Here is an 18,399-nt window from a genome sequence, read left to right as displayed (position 1 = left end):
AATTTTTCCAGTAGACTTAGTACTTCATTGAGATGCATGGACTTAAAAAATTTCCAATGGACTTTTGAGGCAAAATGTCTTTCACATCCAGAGAAAGAAGTATTGAAATTGGATTGCAGATAGAAACAGACCATTTTCTTCTGTCCTTTGTTTTATGATTTTGTTTTGTTTTATGATTTCTCCCATTCATTTTAATTCTTCTATACAACATGCATTTAATAGGAATTTACATGTAAAACCTATATAAGATTGTGTGCTGTCTTAGGGAGGGCATGGGGAGGGAGGGGAAATGAGAGTGAGGGAGTGGAAAAAAATCTACGATATATGGAAGTGATTGTCAAACACTGAAAACAAATGAAATAATTCAATTAAAAAAATGTGGCCTGAGAAATCAAAGAGAGTTTCAGTGACAGGAAGTTATGTTGAGTACAGTAGATGTAGGAAGAGTGAAATACAGGAATAACTAACTGGAAGAACAGGTGGATATGGTCAGATAAAGGAAGTTCAGAGTTATGGATTTTGGAGGAGGAATACTTGTAATTGATAAAAAGAGAAAGAGTATGCCTCCCTATTGGTTGCCAAAGTATAATAAGTGGCATTAGAAGAACAATTAACATGCAAATTGAAGTTCCCAAGTAGAAAGGTTGTATTTTGAAATAAAGAGTTTTAAATAAATAAACTGCTTGTTAGACAAGTCCAGAATTGAATACGAAAAGAAAGATTTGACTTGAACTTGGACTAATAAACAACAGCCACCAAGATTTCAAAAGAGTGAAATGGATTGAAGGTGAAAGGAATAGGGCAATAGGAATAGAAGCTGTAGTAAGTATAATGGAAAATCCTCTTTGAAGAAAGAGAAAATGACAAATGTAGGTAGTAGCAACCTCTCAGATTGACAGTGAGGTACAATGAGCATGCATACCTTAGCTTCTTACCCAATATATCCGGGAAGATGTCTGTCAGGGGAGAAGATAAGACTTAAGGGAGAGTTTTCTGAGGGGAACCCAATTTTTTCATGAATGCAAGAAGATGGACAGACCATGAGAAAAATTCTGACATGAAGGACAATATATTTTCAGCATTGCTGTTGTTGTGGTGGTGATACCAATAGAAGAGGTACAATGGAGGAGGAGGGTAGGATGAGATATGGCATGATGGTTAAGATATGGCTGACATAGATGGGTATGCCAGAGAAAGCAATGATAGTCAGGAAAGGGAGACAGTACCGAGAAGCCTCACAGCTCTGAATCACAGGGTTACTCAATATATCCATAATATAGTAGATTGTCACATATTTCCCAGCAGCAATAGTGATATTTATTTGATCTTTCTAAGCAAGAGGTTGAAAGGTAGAGATAGGCAACAAGTAGCCACAGATCAATTGTTAAAGAGTGTCAATTGTCTATACCTTAGTATTTGTCTTAAGGTGCTTGATGGTTAGAGGCAAGGACCAAAATTTGGAACTTGGCTACTTGTAAAGGACTTAGGCATCATTGATTTACTTAACCTCCATTCATCAGCTAGGGCAGGTCTGCCCTAGGGCCAGTTGCAGAGCTGAATTAATTATCTTCCAAGAGTGAAAGGGATCAGTGTCTTAGTAAGGTGTCTGGAAGTTCTCTGGTCCAGATCAGAAGGAACAAGGGAAGCAGCAGAACAGATGTAGCAGGGTCAAATGCCCCTGCCATTACATCACATTCAATTAGCACAGGGTTTTCTTCTAGGAGTTTTCACTATAAAATACCCTATTTACATTACCTGTTCTCCCCCAGGACTACAGTGGTCATTTTGTGATTTTTCCCTGCACTAAGACACCTATAGACTCTTTTGTAGTTGGTGAGATTGTCTGGAATAAATGCGCTGTGTCATAGGGAAGGTTTCTTCAAGAAAGAAAATATATTCACTCACCATCTGATTTTTAATCTGAGATTTGGCTATACACAATTTCAAGGATAAATGCAGCGTTCGGCATCTGTAATTATAACAAGTTTTTTACTTACCTACCCTTCCCAGTCATGAAAATGCCAGAAGTACATCTCCCAAGAGATCACTTAAATAAGAGGCAATAGAAACATTATACATTACCACTATATGGAAATCACCAATAACATTTCAGTTGCAGAAGAAAAATATAGATTTTCTCTGATAATCAATATACATTTGTAAATTAGCATTTACAAATGGTAAAATAATTACTCAACAGTACACATTTAGGAGGAATCAAATTTTGGGGGATGGATTGGCATTGCATTATAAATTCTAACCATTTATATTTCAAGAGCTCAGCTTTCTAGGCCTGCCAGCCATGTCACAGCCTTTAGGAATTATGGATGTTTAATCAGGGTTGAGAATTTCCATGCTCAACCTTCAAACAGTGATACCATGGCCCATGTTTTCACCAGTGATAGATGAATCCACTTACTCCACTGCTTCCTGCGTGACAGTACTTCAGAATCCCTGCTAAAATTCACATTTCTCAATATATCAAAGTTTAGAGGCACAGTGACCTTCTAATATTTGTTTTCAACTGTTTATAACCAACAGTACATTACTTTCCCAAAGCTGAGGGGAAGGAAACTGGGTGAGGCCCACTCTGCTAGATCATCCTCCATTATTAATGTGAAACCTGGTCATTGGACTGGAAAGAGACCTGACATGAAAGTCTTTAGAAGTGTTGGCTAGCTCTGTTGCCACCAAGTGACTCCTTAGTTCATTACCCATAGGATTCTACCACTGTATGCTAAATCTATAGACATATTTGTCTTTACCTTTTCCTCTATCTACTTCACTGGGTTATTGTGAGAATTAAGTAACAAAACATAATGTTTCCTAATATCACATGCTATATCGGGATGTTAATGGGAAGCAATGGCCAAAGAGCTGTATTTGGAAAGAGAGGTTCTGGCATAATCAAGGCTATGTTACTAATCAGTAATAAGATTTTGAACAATTCACCTAAAATCTCTGAACATCAGTTTCCTAACCTATAGGTTAGGAATCTTAGGCAAGAAGACTAAATTACCTCTAAGGTCTTGCAGGGGTGGGGAAACTACAGGCTAGAGGCTACATGTGGCCTTGTAGATTCTTGCACACAGCCTTTTGACTGAGTCCAAGTTTTATAAAGCAAATCTTTTTAATAAGCGATTTGTTCTATGAAGTTTGGATTCAGAAAGTTACACTTGAGGATCTAGAGGGTCATATGTTGCCTCAAGGACACAGGTTCCCCACCCCTGGTTCTAATCAGGTATGTGTTGGCAAATGTTCAATAACTGAATTATTTTACATATATATATATATATATATATATATATATATATACACTCACATCTGTATGTGTATATATGCACATACAGATGTGTATACTACATATGTGTACATATATACATCTTTTAAATTCATACAAATATATATTAATACATTCAATAATTGATAGTAATACATATATTTGACTCTGTATTGTCAATGTTTTCCCATTACTTTCTTAAGTTTTGATAAACAACAAAACAAGAAATCAAGTTTGAATTTGTAGTATTTGCCTGTTTTCAAGGTGCAAATGTTCTCACTGAAAACTTTACAATTGACTTTTGAGCTTGGAAGAAGTAACTCCAATAGATCCCTGATTTCAGTTCAAAATCTATGATCCTGTGATCTCATATAGATGGAATATATTATTTCTCCGCTCTATCTCCATCTCTCTGCCACTCTCTGTTTCTCTGTCTCTGTCTCTCTCCTTTGCCTCTTTTTTATCTTTTCTTCTCTTTCCTCTGTATCTTGTCTTTTATTTTCTTAAGTGTTTGTGTATTCATTCAATTAATATGCATTTTCATCCTTTATATCTATCAAGTATGCTCAAAGACATAGACTTCCTGATGATATTCAGAGATAAAACAATCCTTGACTTTTAAATATTCTCTGAAGTGGGCAGCAGCTACTGATTATGATGTGGAGACTGAGTATCTGAGTGCAAATCTTAGCTTTACCACTTCCTGCTTGTGTCACCACAGTCAACTCATTTTAACCACTATGTGCCTCAGTTTCCCAAACTATAGAGCAAATAGTTTGAATTAGATGATCTTAAGGTCTCTTTTTATTCTAAATGATTCAATGGTTGATGTATTATAATTGATCATTTTCTTCCTTATGTCTGCCAGAAGATAGAATCTTCATCTTTGTACATGTTTTTTCTTTATTTCTTACTTTTCTCTTTTGCAGACATCCCATTTTGCCAAAAGGAGATGGCTGCACCTCTGAAGAGTAGGTGATATGTGATAAAATCAGGGTTTCTCATTTTCCCTCAAGAGAAATTACTTTTTCTTAATAGGTGACAAAGGTGTCTCTAGGACCTAACAGACTCTTTCTTCCCTCCAGGTAACCTAAGAACATATATGTGTGTGGGGGGGTGTGTATACATATACATATACATATATATATATATATATATATGTACATGTGTACACACACACACACACACACACACACACACATATAGATATATAGATATATGGAGTTGGATTCCTTTGACCAGTAGAATTACCTGTGATGGCAATCAAAATCTAATCTTCTATTCTTTTTATTTTAGTATAATCAAGAAGTATAATGCCTCTGCTCCAGGTTCCATGGCCATTTAGATTGTAAGGCCAAGGATCCTGGAAAAGAATGGGTGGAGGGTGATGGCAATCAAAATCCAATCTTTTGATGTTTTTGTTTAAGTATAATCAAGTGCCTCTGATTGAATCTTGCCTTTATCAATCAAGAGTCTTTACAAAGAGTAAAGTACAGAAACTAGAGTTTCTTTGACTAGAAATAGTATATGTATTTATATTGCTAATGTAATTAAAGATTTTTCCCACCCATTGATGGCCTGCCCATTGTGGGAAGCTTGATTAAGGGAGCTGTTTTGTAGGAGGGTCCCAAGCACCTTTTGTTCTTTCTGTTGAGGCACTGAGTCAAAGGGTTGTGAACCCCTCCAGCTCTCAAAAAGGTATAAATGCTCTAAGGTATAAAGGTATAATGCTCTATAAATGCTCAAAAAGGTATAAATGAGGTTTTACTTTGGGTCTTAGTTTTTGTAATAGCGTTTGAGTGTCAGACAGGGATTCTGGGAAGCTGCTAAGGAGCCCCCCCAGCTTTGACAGCTCAGTTGTCATGCTCCCCTCCCTAGTAACTGGGCAGACAGCTGTACCTGTCTGTTGAATTATGGTCAGGTAGAGAAAGCCATGTCTGTTGATGGCTTTGGGGCTTTCTGACTGGAAGTATTTGTTTGGTCAGATGAAGACTCTGGGAAGTTGCAAAGGAATCGACCAGCTTGGAGAACCCAGATGCCATACTTCCCTCTGTGGCAACTATTTTCAGGCAGTTGGGATCAAACTGTCTGCTGAATTCAGGCAGAGGAAGCCATGTCTGTTGATCTTTCATTTCTCTGTATTTTCTTTGAAATTCAAGGTGTTGACTCCCCTGAACTAACCAAATGATATATGTGCTTGGTTAAAGGCATGATACATGTGCTTGATTAAAGTGATTGCTAACCTCTCAAAAAATTCCCTTTCCTTTTATGAATGCAGTTCTAAAAACCTGTAATAGCAGGCCCCCTCGTGTATGTTAGGGTGCTTCCTGCAACATTATCACCCCCTATTCTGCTGACTAGACTAGACATGTTTCCACATGGAGACAAGTAGAGATGGATCCAGAGAAGCTGAATATCACTGCAACCTTGCTGCATCTCCTTACTATGTTAGGGCAAAGTAAACCTTCTTATGTTAACTTTTAAATGACTTCTAACCACTTTGCTTAACCTCCACATTAATCCTGAACTGAGAGTAATAGTGTTACTCTTGCCTCTAACAATGTCTGATAGAAAACTCACCAGCTAGGAGTTTCCACTCCAATGACTGATAAGTCATAGTCTCAATCCACATTAGTAATATAATCACTGGAGGATCCTAGCAAGATTCTTGCTAGAGTCCTCCTTAATGGACTGGTTCTTCACCTGGAAGATGGTGATATACAAGAGAGCTAGTTTGGATTCATAAAGGGCAAAGGAACAGTTGAAATGATATTTGCTGCCCAACAAATCCAGGAGAATTTCCAGGAGCACAACAAAGATCTGTACACAATGTTTGTAGATCTGACCAAGGCCTTTGACACTGTTAGTCATGAGGGCTTATGGAAAATTATGTCAAAATTTGGTTGTCCAGAGAAGTTCGTCAGGATTGTACATCAATTTCATGATAGCATGTTTTCCCGGATTCTGGATAGTGGACAATGCTCTCATATTCTGCCAGTCACCAAAGGAGTGAAACAGAACTGTGTGCTTCCTCCCAAGCTTTTCAACATGATGTTTTCAGCCATGTTATCAAATGCTTTCAAAGAGGATGAATACAGCATGAAAGTCACCTACTGTAGCAATGTTAAGTTCTTCCACCAAAGTGGAGAGAGTGTTGATGCATGATTTTTTTTTTTTTTACAGGTGATTGCAGACTCAAGGCAGCCTCTGAAGCTGAAATGCAACAAAGCATGTATCAATTCTCTGCTCCCTGTGCTAATTTTGGCCTAATAATTAACACCAAGAAAATACAGGTGCTCCATCATTCACCATCCACATGTGGAACCACTGATTACAACAAATGGAGAAGTTTTGAATACTGTGGATAAGTTCACTTACCTTGGTAGTGTGCTTCCCAGAGATGTATACATGGACAATGAGGTTGACACACACATTGCTAGAGCTAACTCAGTGTCTGGGAGGCTCCAAAAAAAAGAGAGAAGAGGTATTAGACTGACCACCAAACTGAAGGTCTACAGAGCCATTGTGCTGACTTCATTGTTATATGCTTGCGATACATGGCACTAGTAGTGCCAGTCTACCAGTCTTCCATGCCAGGAAACTGAATCACTTCCATTTGAACTGTCTTAGGAAAATTCTGGAAATCATCTGGTAGGGTAAGGTACCAGACACTGAGGTGCTTGCTCAAACTAAACTGCCAAGCATTCAAACTATATTTCAGAGAGTGCAACTCTGATGGGCTGGTCATATTGTTCTAATGCAAAATGTGTGCTTGTCAAAAAGACTATATTATGGAGAACTGGTATGGGGAAGGTGATCACATGGTGGTCAGAAGAAGTGATACAAGGACACTTTCAAGGTGTGTCTCAAGTACTTTGGATGTGATTGTGCAACATGGGACACACTGGCACAGGACTGCTAGAGTCCTCCTTATATAAGGAAAGAAGATTGAAACAGCACAAAGAAATGTAAGATGTGTAAATTTGGATTAACCACCCTACATGGACTTTCTGTGCCCAATCTGTGGTACAGCATTTCGAGTTCATATTAGTCTGATCAGCCACAGTCATACATATTGAAACTTCACTTTATCATGGTGATGTCATTTTGGTCCTCTTCGAGAACAAAGGACAATAACCAAAACCAAACCATAAACACTGGAGTGAGATAAGATCTAGTATTATAGAGGCAGCCAGCAATTGTAGGGGGCAAAAAAGTGCTTTCCTTAGAGAAAAGGTTGAAGAGTTCAAGTCTAACCATGTCTCTGGGGAAAGTCATTTTGCTTTTCTCTACTTCTTTAATTTCAAATCATACTATCTCTTTCATGGGTTCCTTGACATAGTGGACAGATGAAAGGAGATTTGTGTCAAGGTTTACTTCTGATATCATATATCAGAACTGATATCAGAACTATGAAACCATGGGCAATTAAATTATTGTTTTTGGTGATCAATCAAATGCTGGGCATTTATTAAGTGCCTGCTGTGTGCCAGGTGTTGTGCTAAGTAGTAAGGATACAAAACCAAAAATGAAATAGTCTTTTCCCCTAAGATTCTTTTGTTCTATTGGGACAACCAGCATTCATACATACATTCACAACCACATACTTGCATACACACATACACACATATATACATATATGAAGATGTATATTTTTATGCATACATGTATATGCATATATATGCATACATGTGCGTATATTATAAGTGTATGATAACAAACATGCTATTTTTTTTTTTTTTTTACAGAATAAAGGCACTACTAGCTGAGGAGTGAGGGGGAAGGGATCAGAAAATTGCCATTGAGGCAGTAATATTTGAGATGAGGTTTGAAATAAACTAGGAATTGTAAGAAGCTAGAAGTGAGGCAACATTCCATTCAAGGAGGATTGTTTGTGCAAAGGCTGGGACGTGGAACTATGGGATGAGGCTAAATAAGGAGGCAAAAATGACTCTAAGATTATGAACCTGGGTGACTGAAAGAATAGTGAGTGAGGTCCTCAAAAGAAATAGCAAAGTTCAGAAAAGAGTTGAGATTGAAGAGGGAATATAGTGAGCTCCATTATGGACACATTGAATTTGAGATGTCTTTGGGACATATTGTTTGAAAAGCCCATTAACTCAGGAGAGAAACTACAGCTACATAATTATGCATAAATACATAACTGTCCAAAGTGAGATTTTTAATATTAGCTACCTATAGATGAGAAAGTTTCCTAATAGCATGCTTGATATGCTAAAGGAATCACTGGTCCAGCCAAGAATGGTGCTCCAAAGAGGATCACTGCCAGGTCGGGGGTTTAGGGATGCTTTATAAGTATGGTCTTTTATTCTCTAAACTTTGTATTTCCTAGCACAGTGCAATGTATACATTACATGTTTAATGAATCTTCAAAAGACTTTCAGTTTTCATTGGTTCATATCAATTTTTCTCTTCATTGGTACAGATATCAAAATTATATTGAATTTGAGAAGAATTTTTATCTTATCTATACTTAATTGAAGATGACTAGAGTTCAACTGATGCTCAAATGAGCAAAAGATTTAATTAGTATTGTAATGGAACAACATTGAAAAGTCTGTCAGGAGACTTGGGTTCTAATTCAGTCATTGGCTACATGTTTAGTCTTGGGCAAGTTGTAAAACCTCTCTGAGCCTTACTTTCTTCATTCATCTTCATTCTTCATTTATAAAATCAGCCTTGGGTTATTGGGGTCTAAAGTACCTTCTGGTTTTGAAATTCTATGGAGTTGACATTATAATCAAGTAAATTATAAAACTTGGAAAAATTACTTTTAAATTGATTGTTTTCAGAGTACTTAATCTATACACTAATACATTTATTTGTGTGAGGAGATTGTAGAGTTCTAGAGAGGTACAGATACACACACACAACCACACACACAACCACACACACAACCACACACACACACACACACAATACTAAGACTTTTTGAAACACAAGGGTTTCTTTCAGTTTACCCTTTTTGAGACTTCTGTGGATATAAGGATTACAGGCTTTCTTCCTGTCCAGGAAGAATGATAACTTTGCTCTCTAAGAACTAAACTCCCAGGCTTAATTATCATGCAAGTGAGCCTGTGTATTAAGCTAAAGGGCCAAAAGCAATTTAGAGTCTCTGCTGCATTGACTTGCAAATCATTTCATTTATAATTCAGAGGCATGCTTTTGTTCATTTTTACAAAATCAGTCAAGTTGTCCCAGGGCTACCCTATCTCAAAACCCTTTAACACCACTAGGTACCACTTAGCAGTCTTCATTTACAATCCATAGCCTGCTATCCAGAGAGGGGTTTAAGTCACCCCCCTACCCCATAGGGCCTGACTTCACTGAGTGGACCTAATACACCTGGAGATTCCATCAAGTACTTAGGACCTTGTCAGTAAAATTGCTCTTCATTAATTAATAAGCAATCAGGGTCCTCTTGGAGAATACTTGTTTCACAGCTCTGTTCTCAATTAGCTGAAATCAATCAAATGACTTCTGTCAATAACATAGATTTTTTTTTCCTGGTGAATTCCCAGAGCAACTAAACAATAAATAGAAAGAATTATCAGTCTTGAAACATAAGGCTAGAGGTAAACTCCAGAGAGCCTTGAGCATAGGATTTAGAGCTAAAAGGGAAATGAGAGATCATCTAGTCAAACTGCTTCATTTTACAGATGAAGAAACTGAGACTCAAGGCCACTAAAAGTAATAGAGCAGGAATTCAAGCTCTCATCTTCTGACTCCAGGGACAAAGCTATTTCTAATCCATTGAAATACTGCCCTCCTGAGTTTTCAGAAACAACTTCTTGAATGCAATCTCCTAAGTCAAATATGTTAACTTTTCCATCCTGCAAAGCTGAGTAAGTATACTTTGAATGGTGCGCACGTGCAAGCGAAAGAGAGAGAGAGAGAGAGAGAGAGAGAGAGAGAGAGAGAGAGACAGAGAGAGACAGAGACAGAGACAGAGAGACAGAGAGAGAGAGAGAGAGAGAGAGAGAGAGAGAGAGAGAGAGAGAGAGAGAGAGAGAGAGAGAGAGAGAGAGAGAGAGAGAGATATGAGTCAGGAGGATGGGGGATGGGAACTACCATGATATAAAGAAGAGAAATAGAATAGTCTTTTTATTTTTTTTAATTCAATTCTACTCATTTAGAGAATGATTAATGTGGGGGAAAGGAAATGGAAAAGGAGTGGAGGCAGAGGGCAGGATAGCCCCTAAGTCAAGTCAAGTCATGAAGAATTTTTTTAATTACCTGCTATGTATCAGTAACTGTGTTAATCACTGAACATACAAACAAACAAACAAAAAATTCCTGCTCTCAGAAGAGAATATGCAATTAACTATCTACAAAAAGATATATATAGGAAAACTGAGACAGTCTCAGAGCAAAGGTACTAAGATTAAAGAGGATTAAAAAGGCTACTTTGATAAGGTGAGATTTTAGCTGAGACAAACGAATGCAAGGAAAATGAGATTTAAACAGAGGAAAGATAGTGTTGATTTTTCAGAAATTAAAGTATTAATTATTTAGATCTTTTTCTTTTTTACATTTTGAGTTTTAAATTCCCTACCCCTCTCCCACAATTTTTTTACGCATTGAGAAGGTGAGCAAAATGTTAATTATACATGTGAAATCATGAAAAAAAGTTGTTACCCATATCACAAAAAAACGAAATAAAAACTAAAGAGACAAAATTATGTTTCAATTTGAACTCAGAGTTCATCAGTTTTCTCTCTCTCTGGAAATGTATAACATTTTTTTCATGTTTTGGAATTGTCTTGGATTATTCTATTGATCAAAGTAGCCAAGTCTTTCATTGTTTATAGTCATTACAACATTGCTTCTACTGTGAACAATGACCTTCCAGTTCTTCTCAATTCATTTTGCATCAATTCGTGTCTTGCCATGTTTCTTTTCTTTCTGATAGCACAGTAGTACTCCATAACAATTATACTCCTCAACTTGTTCATCCTTCTCTCTCTCTCTCTCTCTCTCTCTCTCTCTCTCTCTCTCTCTCTCTCTCTCTCTCTCTCTCTGTCTTTATCTTGTTCCTCCTAAAAAAGTCTGTTTTGCTTCTGAGTACTGCTTGCCTTAATCTACCCTCTTTTTTTCATTCCCCATCCACCCTGCACCCCATCCCTATATCTCTTATCCCCTTCCAGTTCTATTTCCTTACTGAGTAAAATAAATTTCCATACCTGTGTCTGTGTGTGCTCATGTTCTTCCCTCTTTGAACCAATTATGATTGCAATAAGGTTCAAGTATTTACTGACACTACTCACTATTTTTCCTTCCACTATAAAAGCCTCCTCTGTGTAATGCTTTTTAAGAGAAAAGTTTCCCCATTCTACTTCTTCCTTCCCCATTGTCCCAGTGTATCTCTCACACCCCTTCACCTTTGGTCAGGGAGGGAGACAATCCCAACTTAATAGCCTCACAGATGGACTCTGTTTATGTAGACTCCTTCCAATTTGCCTATTAATACTAAAATTCTTAAGAGTTACATGTATCATCTTCCCATATAGGAATGTAAAGAGTTTAACTTTATTGGGTCCCTTACGATTACTCTTTCATGTTTATCTTTTAATGTTTCTCTTGAGTTTTCTATTTGAATGTCAGATTTTCTATTCAGGTTTGGTGTTTTCATCAGGAATACTTGAAAGCCTTCTATTTCATTATTAAATATCTATTTTTTTCCTGATGGATTATACTTAGTTTTGCTGGGTAGATTACTCTTAGTTGTATTCTTAGCACATTTGCCTTACAGAATTTCATATTCTAAGCCCACTGCTCATTTAACTTGGAAGCTGCTAAATCTTGTGTGATACTGAATGTGGCACAATATTTGAATGGTTTCTCTCTGTAAGACTGAAGTATTTTGCCTTTGAACTGGAAGCTCTGGAACTTGGCTATAATATTCCTGGGAATTTTCATTTGGGGATCTCTTTCTGGGAGTGATTGGTGAATTCTTTTCATTTATATTTTATCCTCTGCATCTAAGATATTGGTGTATTTTCTGTTGTGTTTTCTTAAAATATGATGTCTAGGCTCTTTTTTTATCACATGTTTCAGATAGTCCAATACTTTTTAAATTATCTCTCTTCAATCTATTTTCCAGGTCAGTTGTTTTCTGGATGTTATATTTCACAATTTTCTCTATTTTTGGTCATTTTTTTACTTAGATTTATTTTTTCTTGATGTCTCATGAAGTCATTCACTTCTACTTGCCCAATTCTAATTTTTAAGGAATTATTTTCATCAGTCAGCTTTTTATTGCTTTTTCCACTTGATCAATTTCACTTTTTAAAGATTTCTTTTCTTCAGCGAATTTTTGTGTTTCTTATTACAACAATTCTGACTTATTAAGGTACTATTCCTTCAGTATTTTTTTTGGTTCATCCTTTACCAAACAACTTATTTTCTTTTCATTTTTCTTTTCACTGGCCCAAGTTTCTGGCTGTTTTTGAACCAGTTCTGGAGGTCTGCAAGTTTTTAGTGTTTCCAGGATGGTGTGATCTTGGGAGAAGTGTAGTCACTGCTCTCCTGGTCTACAGTCTGGTCTTTACCCAGGAAGGGTTCCTACTCTTCTATAGCCACAAGCACTAGTACTCCTCTTTGCCTTGGTACTGAGAATCAGGCCTGAATTTAGACAACAAAGTTGTCAATCAGCACTAGCAAATAATTGCCAATAACGTTTTTCTTAATAGTTTTCTGATCCCCCCCTTAATTTCTCTGGGTTAAAAGCTCCTGAAACTGGTGTTGCTGTCACTATACTTCAAGTCCCTCTTCTGGTGCTGCTGGGCCAACTCTTAGCCCTGTGAAAAATGTCTCATTCTGATCTTTTGTTTGTTCTGTCACTCAAAAATTTGATTTGAAGAGTTATTTTAAGAGGATAATATTGAGAAATTTCAGATAGTTTGTTGCTTGTACCCTTCCATCTTGATTCCAGATAGAACTGACCAATAAAGCTCTTTATGATAATCCATAGAAGCTACGTTTCCCCTCCAAAATTTCTTTCATACCAAAAAAGTTGCATAAAACAGGAAGATAATAGCTTTATTGGGAAAATGAGTCAACTAAGAGCATAATTCAAGAAAACTAATTACTTTTCTTTCACCACAATAATCACGACCAAATGACGATTCCTCTCTACAAAATGAGTTCCAGTTCAGAACTTTCCAAATGAATTTGGTCACAGAATGTGTTAAGGCTTCAAATGTCTCACCTTGAGCATACCTGAAATATAATTTATTCATCCTTTCTTCAAAGGGGATCTCATTTCTTTTAACATACACATCTTTCTCTTTCTCCATTTCTCTTTCTGTCTCTCTGTCTCTGTTTCACTGTTGTGCCTCCCTATGTCTCTGTCTTTTATATAGAAAGTTACAGACAAATGTATGTGTGTATGTGTGTATACATACATACATACATATATATGTATGTTATAGAGAGAGAGACAGAGAGATGTATGTAGGAAATGTAGGAATGTAGATAGGTAGACAGATAGAAAGACATATGTGTATATACATATATACACATATACTTCTACATATACATATACGTATACATATACATATATATATATTTCTTCCTTCCTAAATACATGCAAAGCAAGTTCTTTGAGAAAAGCGTTGTGCCTAAAGTGTCTGGAATAGTGTCTGGAACAAAGTAGATGGTTAATAAATGTTTGTTGATCAAGACATCAACTGACTGTGAAAACCCTTTTTTTTTCTCTGTAGGCCTTTGCTTCTTCATATGTAAAATGAGATCATTGGACTGTAAGATCCATGATATGTTAATAAAACCTATAAATCCTTCTGGGCATATGGAATATCCCTAAGATAAAAAGGAGTCAAGAAAAGAGAGGAACCTAAAAAAGGAAATTAAGCCTGTTTGCAGAGTAAAAAAAAAAAAATCTACATGAAATTGTAATTGTTGTTTTCATTTTCAGTTGTGTCCATCTTTTTTGTGTTTCAATTTAGAGTTTTCTTGAAAAAGACACTGAAGATGTTTTCCATTTTCTTCTCCACCTCATTTTACATATGAGGAAACTGAGAGACACAGGGTTAAGCGACTTGCCCAGGGTCACACATCTATTAAATGTCTGAGATTAACTCAGAAACATGAGTCTTCCTGAATCCAGGTCAGGTGTTTTATATACTTTCTCACCTAGCTGCCCACAGGAATACAATAGCAGATATATAATTTTGCTTTTAGTAATTTGAGATGAAAATATCATTACCATCAATATTATATCCATAAAACCCCTGTTGAGTACTATGTGAATAAAAGTTTTCTATGAATAGAGTTTGGGAGATAGTAATGAAAATACTTCCTTTAAATGATGTAATAAATGTTGGAGTGGGTTTTTGCATGTTAATTTATATTGATTTTTTTTTATTTGCTTCTGGTAGAATACATTGTTCTTCAGAATTCCAGGGACTAAAGATTAGATATACAAACAAAGCAAATTCATACTACAAATTATTCATATTAGTAATAATGTATGCATAATAAGCATCATTTTATATAACTACAGGTATGAAAATATGTATACACATATGCTTCATGTATATATGTATATGCTTTCAATACGAATAGGATATTATTTAAAATCAGTTTTTTTCTGGTAACTAACTGGGGGAAAATAATCTTATTTATAGAACCAATAGAAATGCAATTTCTAAATAATTGGATATCAAGATTAGAAATAAGGAGTTAAGTCCCTGTGACTGGTTGTAAGCTGAGGTACCAAAAAATAAAGTGATGTAAGATATTCCTAGCTATCAGAATCAGTAAAACCTCCAAGAGACCAATAGTCCTTTACAATTCCTAGCAACCTGATAACCAGAAATTCTTCAGATTCACATGTAAGAAAAACCTCTGCGGTAATTAGGAGCGGGGGGAGCAGATCTAAGACAGCAGAGTAAAGGCAGGAATTCACTTGAACTCCCTCAAATTCTCCAAACAACATTAAAATAATGCCACAAAGTGAACTCTGTAATGGGAGCAGTAACAAAAGATCAGGGTAAAAATAAATTTCAGTCTACAATATCTTCTAAGGTTGACAAAAAAGGTCTGTCTCACTGGGGTGAAAGTGGAACACAGTCCACCATAGACGATGCCAGTGCAAGCCATGCCCAGTAAGCCAACAGTAGGCTGTAGGGGTGACTGGATGAGCAGTTGTGGCTTTTGGAACTCAGCTCACAGATGGGTCTGACAACTGGTTGGAAGGAGATCACAGGAGACTCTTGGCTGGATTTAGAACTTAGTTGCACGGTCCATGCACAGTTTCAGGTGATAGTCCTAGGATAAAGATGGGGACTAGCATAAGTGGAGTCCTTGGTAACAATTCATGGTAGACAAGAATGCTTGTGTTTGTCCAGATACCAGAGCATAGGCTAGAAAAGCAGTGATCACATCTCTATTTAAATACTTGAAAGAACTTAAAATTTAAGGCCCCCTCCCTTTAGAACTAGTTTGAACACAGAAACATGAAAAAGGAGAAGCTTCAGAAAGTAACCCTGAACCCTGAGAGCAGAGCCAAAGTTTTCCATAAAATTAAGAGACAAGAAGTAGAATTGGGAAAATAAGCAGACAACAACAAAACCAAAAAAAAGAAAAATTCCATAGAAAGTTACTGTGGTGATAGGGAAAAGCAAAACAAAACTCAGAAGATATCAGTTTCAAAACAACTACATGCAAACCCTTGAAGAAAATTTTGAATTGATCTCAGGTTCTAAAAAAGAACTCCAGAAAGAGCTCAAACAGTATTGTAAAAACCAAGTAAGAAAAGTAGGGGGCAAATGGGAAAAGAAAGGAGTGATACAAGGAAGTCACTAAAAAATAAGACAATAGCAGGTTTCTGGCAGGACACCTGTTTTTCTCTTTTCCTCTCATTTTTAACCTGTGTGCTTCAGAGACAGTGCCCATTAAGAAGAGAAGATATCAGAAGAATCCAAAGATGAGAAGAAGCCACTGACTAAGTTCGAGTTAGAACAGGAGACAGAACTACATTGTGAGGTGGAAGTCTCCCAGTCAGTCCAGCTGGAACTACTGGCTAGTATGTCAGAAATCTTTAGCACAGAACTGACTTGGAAACAAAAAATTCACTTTTGACACAGGTGCTAAAGTTTCTGTCTTCATGTGGCATGGCTATTCTCTCCAGCTGAGCAGGCACACTGAGGTGGTTTATGTCTCCAAGAATACTCCCATGTTCCTTTATCTTAACACTCACACTGTCCTGGAACAAATGAGAAAGCAAACCAAGATGAGAAAGAGCGAGGTCCTCGAGTGATGGTAGTTGGTCCTATGGATGTGGGAAAATCCACAATTTGCCTCCTTTTATACAATTATGCTGTGTGACTAGTCCAGAGATCCACCTAAGTGGAGCTGGAAGTTGGCCAAGGCTACGTGTCCGTTCCTGGAACTATAGGACCCCTTTATATTGAGTGACCTGCTGATGTAGGGGAGAGTTTCTCTGTCCAGGCCCCACTGGTCTATAATTTTGGCTCTACTACATCTGGTACCAACATCAAGCTTTACAATAAGATTACACTATACCTTGCAGATGTCTTCAATCAACTTTGGAAGATGAACCACAGGTGGGTCAAGGGCTCTGGCTACCAGGCCTTGGTGCATGCTGCTTCTGCTTTTGAGGTAGATGTGGTGGTAGTGCTGGACCAGGAAAGACTGTACAATGAATTGAACCATGGCTTGCCCCACTTTGTCCGCAATATTCTGCTCCCCCAGTCAGGAGGACTAGTTGAATGGTCAAAGGACTTCTTCTGAAAACATAGGAATGAGCACTTCTGAAAGTATTTCTATGGTTTCTGAGGCTGTTTCTATCTCCACACCTTTAATGTCAAGTTCTCTGATGTGAAAATCTACAAGATGGGGGCTCCCACCATCCCAGACTCATGTCTCCCTTTGGGAATGTCACAGGAGGACAATCAGCTGAAACTGGTACCTGTTACCCCAGAGCACGACATACTACATCACCTCTTGAGTGTCAGCACAGCTGAAGGCACTGAGGAGAACCTGTCTGAGACCAGTGTGACTGACTTCATTGTGGTGACTAGTGTGGACCTGGAGCACCGGGTTTTTACTGTGCTCTCTCCAGCACCTCACTCATTGCCTAAGAACTTCCTCCTCATCATGGACATCCACTTCATGGATCTCAAGTAGGAATTTTTGTATGTGTCAGAGGGACCCTCCACATACATCCATGGGAGGTAGGACTGAAGTGTTTGGAGGCACTTGTCGCCAGAAACTTCTGAGTTAAAAACTGGTTTAGTGGGAAATAGGCCATCTTTGAGAACTCATGGTAACCTGACCCTTGGAGATGGTATTTTCCTCTTGATTCACAAGTGACTTGGCCTGAGAGTAGATCTGGGATGCCAACAGGGATTTTCAGAGACACTGAGAAAAGTCTGACCCTATCTCACTATGTTACTAGGCTGTCCAATAATGTTCTTCCTTCTATTTCACACACTATCCTTTTGTCTTTGTCCATGATGAGAGTACAAATTGAAGGATATCTTACAGGAGCGTTCACTTTTAAAAAAGATTTTTCTAGCTTTAATAAATGTTTTTACAGTCCTATAAAAAAAAGAATAGACAATAGCTTGGTCAAAAAAAGAACATATATATGCACACCCCTACACACACACCCACACACACCCACACACACACACTGAAAAAATACCTTAAAAATACACCAAAGAGAGACACTTAAGAGAAATCCACTTAAGAGAAGGACTGCTTAGAAAGGAGAATTGGCCAAATAGAGAAAAGGTACTCAATGAAGAAATTAATTACTTAAAAATTAAAATTGGGTGAGTGTAAGCTAATGACTCCATGCAACAGTAAGAAGCAATAAAATAAAATCAAAATATGAAAAAAGAAGAAAATATGATATATCACATTGGAAAAATAATTGACATGAAAAATAGATCCATGAGAAATACTTTAAAAATTATGGAACTACCTGAAAGCCATGATAAAAAATCTAGACATTATATTTCACAAAATTATCAAAGAAAATTCCCTGATATCTTAGAACCATAAGGTAAAATAGAAATTAAAGAATCCACTGATCACCTCCTGAAAGA

General features: G+C 37.1%; 1 pseudogene; it reads left to right on the top strand.

Annotated features, from left to right (window-relative positions):
- Positions 1-17,507, top strand: part of LOC140514682 (polyribonucleotide 5'-hydroxyl-kinase Clp1-like) — a 32,204-nt pseudogene extending 14,697 nt beyond the window's left edge.
- The last annotated feature ends 892 nt before the right edge of the window (positions 17,508-18,399 follow it).

The sequence above is a fragment of the Notamacropus eugenii genome, chromosome 7 (genome assembly GCF_028372415.1).
Source record: "Notamacropus eugenii isolate mMacEug1 chromosome 7, mMacEug1.pri_v2, whole genome shotgun sequence".
NCBI lineage: Eukaryota > Metazoa > Chordata > Mammalia > Diprotodontia > Macropodidae > Notamacropus > Notamacropus eugenii.
Note: the sequence above shows the minus strand (reverse complement) of the source record. Positions and strands in the feature narration are given on the sequence as shown.